The sequence below is a fragment of the Neltuma alba genome, unplaced genomic scaffold (assembly GCF_004799145.2).
Source record: "Neltuma alba isolate B1F8T4 unplaced genomic scaffold, ASM479914v2 tig00006901_pilon, whole genome shotgun sequence".
In the NCBI taxonomy this organism is placed as follows: domain Eukaryota; kingdom Viridiplantae; phylum Streptophyta; class Magnoliopsida; order Fabales; family Fabaceae; genus Neltuma; species Neltuma alba.
Window position 1 is genome coordinate 48,155 of NW_021634615.1, and position 4,593 is coordinate 52,747.

The 4,593-nt window shown below is 40.4% G+C and overlaps 1 pseudogene; it reads right to left on the reverse strand.

Moving 5' to 3' along the window:
* Window positions 1-2,876: 2,876 nt before the first annotated feature.
* Window positions 2,877-4,444, reverse strand: LOC114751410 (pentatricopeptide repeat-containing protein At1g77360, mitochondrial-like; annotated as a pseudogene).
* Window positions 4,445-4,593: the final 149 nt, after the last annotated feature.

The window sequence follows — 4,593 nt, forward strand, 5'->3', positions numbered from 1 at the left end:
AAAATCAAGTGTTCATTTACAAATTGAAGAATATCATCTCTATATTATACAACAGAACTACAGTTTTACAATTTCAAGCATCCATGCTTTATAGGGCATAACCAATAATGGATCAAATGAACAACAAAACTGTTAACAATGCATGCCCAGACGACCTTGCTGATCAAGCCCTGCTTTGAGATGGAAAAAAGGGGCGAGGGTTGAGGGAGATAAAATGGCAAATGGCATTGATGCCTGAGCGCTGCATATGCACCAGCAAAGAACTTACCCAAGGTACAAGCGCAGGATATCCCAATAAAAGGAGCTAACACACATTTCATTGAAATCAGAAGTAAGGTCTATAAATCCTTCCGAAGCATATTGTGCAATATAATAGTGTGGCATTAACCGAAAGGGGGAGCCTAAAAAGAGGTGCCTCAACTGCATTCCAGTTTAAATGCGCTATTTTAACATTGAGCAAGGTCTTCCTTGTGCATGCCAAATCATGTCCTACGCAATCACAAGGTAGTAATAAATAAAAAAAACAGAGTGGGCTTCTCTCCCCACCTCTCTCTGAGAGTTTCTTCCGTTTCCCTCCTTGTGGAAGTTTCTCAGTGCTACTCCCTCTCTCCAATGTAAGTTGAGAAAGTGGTTGTTTAGTGTGGACATGTGTTTAGGAGGGACAGGGTTTCTTTTTCTATTCATCATGGGTCTTGGTGATGTGTGGCTACAATCAAGATGGAGCAATCCCTGCTGACTAGAAGATGGCAATAGTGCAAAGGAAGAGAGAGCATAAACCTATAAGTAAATTATGGAACCCCAGAGCTCTCTTCAATGTCGCAGAGAAGGCATGTGCTTTTATTCCATCTTGATTTGAAATTATTGTTGGTGGACATGGTTGGTATTGAGAAGGCATGTACTTTCATCCTATCTCAATTGATTTGAAATGATTGTTGATGGACTTGGTTGGTGCTGCCTAAATCTAGTTGAGTAGGTTGGGATTGTTTAAAGGTCCTCATCAGACTCTCGTGGTTGATGTATCATCATTGCTTGTGATGGTGACTTTATATAGGCTGCTTTTATTGCATGGAATTCATGAGTTTGCTCTTCCATTAGTAGTAGTGTTACTTATCGAGATGGAATCATTGAGGTAGCTTTGTGAGCCCTCATCCTTATCTTTTGGTAAGGTTGCCAAAATCTGAATGTTCTCTCCAATAATGGCATGACTGGCTATCTACAACTTCCTCAGGGTTAGGGTTCGCTTAGAGCCTTTGCTCTTGAGGGTTGGACTGTTGTCCTTGTAAACTTAAGTTTCTCATGATAGTATATTAATGGGTTAAAGTGCAATCCACCTTTAAAGTATCCAAACAAGTGCAACTGTAATCCTTACATTTCTCTTAGGTGCAATTTCTTCCCCGATGTATCTTATTTTGGTGCACACCATCTTTGACAATTTTATCAAACAACATTGCATTGGCTCACAAACCATATCACATGTAAGATATGGCTGGAGATGTTCGAGGCTTTGACTGAGATATTCATGAATTGAGAGGCCTATCAAACCCTATTAAATTTGTGATTATGAGAATCTCCTCTGGCAAGAAGGAAGTGAGACAAGGTAGGTAGAGCACAATAGTAGAATCCTCATCATTCTTATCAGCAAGCATGAGAAGAGGAGTGATTATATTAAAGGTGGTGCGAAGTCAGGGTCCAAAGATACTTAAAGGTTTTACCACCGCAATCTTTTGAATCCTCGATGAGCCTCATGAAGCGAAAGCAATCCCCGGAGAAGATTCTATAGGTGCTATAACTATTAGGGGGTATGTGTTTAATGAGCAATCTTTTATACCTTTTATACACTCCAGCTCTAAGCATAATCACCCTTCTTCTAATTCTTGTCACCGACAACGATGAGGATTATGTTGCTCCACTTACCAGGTGTTCAACTTCCTTCTTGTCAGAATGAACTCCCACAATTGCAAGTTCAATAGGATTTGGTTAGGCTTTTAACTCAAATATTTTAGTCAAAGCTTCCAACATCTCCATTCAACGTGTCTTCAACCAGATCTTATGTGCAACAAGGTTCCTATGCTAATAGAACATTCTTAACACTATTTGGCAAAACAGCTAGTGATTGTGCAAATTGCATCAAGATAAAACACGTTAAGGGATAAATTGCATCCAAAGAACGTAGAGAATTACAATTGCACATGTTTGAATACTTCATAGGGGGATTGCACTTTAACCCTATATTAACTATTCCAAGCAAACATGGTTTCACAATGTTCTCACTATGAGAGCAAACTCGCCCTAAGCATGGAAATAAGTATTGTCAAGGACAAGTTAATCCTAACACGCTAAAGAATGTTATCTATCACATTCCAATAAATGTGAACAAGTAACAGGGGAGCTTATATAGAAATGACAATAAGTTGACAATCATACACTGATTATCAATTCTCGAGGCAACTTTAGCAGTTGCCTTAAGTATGCTCACATTCATGATCACAATGTTGTGAGAACAACAACCCCAATCACTTCCATGCAAAACAAATCAACTACATTTCATAAACATCCCTATCTGGAAGGTCATCTCATTCTCAAGTAGCAAAGTGATGCCAGCTTCAGAAACCTTCACTCTCAAGCAAAAAGCAACTGACACTTAAACCAGAATATTTACATTTATGCAGGAGTTCATTAGGAAAAGAATCAACAGGAAAGAATGAAAGGAGGACCAGGTGTTCGTGGAAGTGAAACAGGATGGACATATGGAGCTTGTAGAACACTCTTTTAAAGATGGATCCAAGATGGCCAAGAATAAGAAGGCCACCATGCCTTCAAAAATGATTCCCCATGAACAAAAAACTAAACGTAAAGAAAATATAGTGAGTTATAGTGTTATATATTACACTAACATACGAGCTCTCCGCCTCTGATAGAGAAGATCATATCTGTCTCGTCCACTTCTACCTTCTCTATAGAAAGCATCTTTCAACCTCCTCATAGTTGATTCATATATATTAACGTTTCTGTCCAACATGTCTTCTGCAGACCTTCTCAACTCTGGTAACCTATCTAAGCTACACAGACCCAAAAGCAACGCATTAGCACTTTCATCAAGTGGCTTGACATGATTATCAACCATGTAACTCCCAATCTCGTTCGCTGCTTCAGGGTCATCACAATCAAAAAACATTGTGATGGCTGCCGCACAATTAGAATGCGTTGGCGGGCATTCATTCTTGATCATCTCAGTAAAGAACCTTTCAGTTGGACGAACCTTTTTGTTCTTCACCAAGCATTCAAAAATCATGTTATAAGTTAAAGAGTCAGGAAAAGCGCCATGGAAGACCATCTCATCGAGTAGCTGAAATGCATGACCAATCTCATTGTTGATGCAGACCAAGCCAATCATGGCATTGTACATGTCAAGGTGGGCATCAACCCACCATCCACATTATTTTCCAAATAAGGATAGCACGAGCAGCATCATTTTGCTTTGTGAGAATATCAAGAGCATCAGTAAAGAATTTCAAACTTGGTAAGCAGTCATGTTCCTTCATAACTCTAAGAAATTTGATGGCCTCATCAATCGCAGCCCGCGAACAAGAGTGTCAGGAAGTGATCATAAGCAGACACATTTGTTGGGCTCCATCCAACGCGAACAATCATCTCGCCAAAAGCACTCTTAGCTTTTGCTACATTCCCTTCTTTCTCCCACCCTTCCAATAAAAACAGAACGTGTCCCCGTCAGGAGGTATCTTTTCCTTTATTTTTCCAAAGAATTCCATGGCTCTTGAAGTTTGATTATCTTCACGACACATCGCACTCAATAACGAATTCACCGCTACGACATCTTGCTGAATCCCATATCTGTCCATAACTTCAAAGCTCATCACAGCCTCATTAAACCTACTAGCCATGCAATAACTCTCAAAAGCAGACACACAATGTGACAAAGAAAGCGCCCCTTCTTGCTTCATTGATCGAATTGCATCCCACATGGGTTCAAAGAGTGGTTCTTCCCCAACAGATCGACCATTACGTTCCACGCACGGCCGTATGCTTCTTTAGCTGCTGCCCCGCCCAGCGGAAGAACTTCACCGCAGAAGAAGGGTAGTTGTAGGAAAGTTTGAGACTTCATGGACAGTATCCGCAGAAGGTTTGATCCGGCGGAGGAAAGCGCTGATTCAATATCATTAGGCGATGCTCGAGTGAGAATATCGCAGATGGTTCTGGCTGACGATGAAACTTCCGGTGCGTCAAAGTAGGATGGAAACTGATAAGCCTTATGCGATTTTGGAATCGGCGATGAATGCCTAGGAGTTTTCGATGAAATACTTTTGGGTGGATATCTTAGTCTACTGTTTCTAGGGTTACCAGCCATGGCCTCCATGTTATGTTTGGAGGAAGAGGCAATAGAACCCTAAAATTCGAAGCCTGAAACTTCAAAATAACGAGTATTCTGGAGGAGAGGGCATCAGGGCATGCATTCAAGCAAGAATCAAAGCTATTAAAAGCTGTAATTTTGAATCGCGCAAAAAGAAATAAAATGAAAAGAAATAAATTAAATCTCGAAACAGAAGAATTGCGAAGACAAGGGGCTTTACTTCG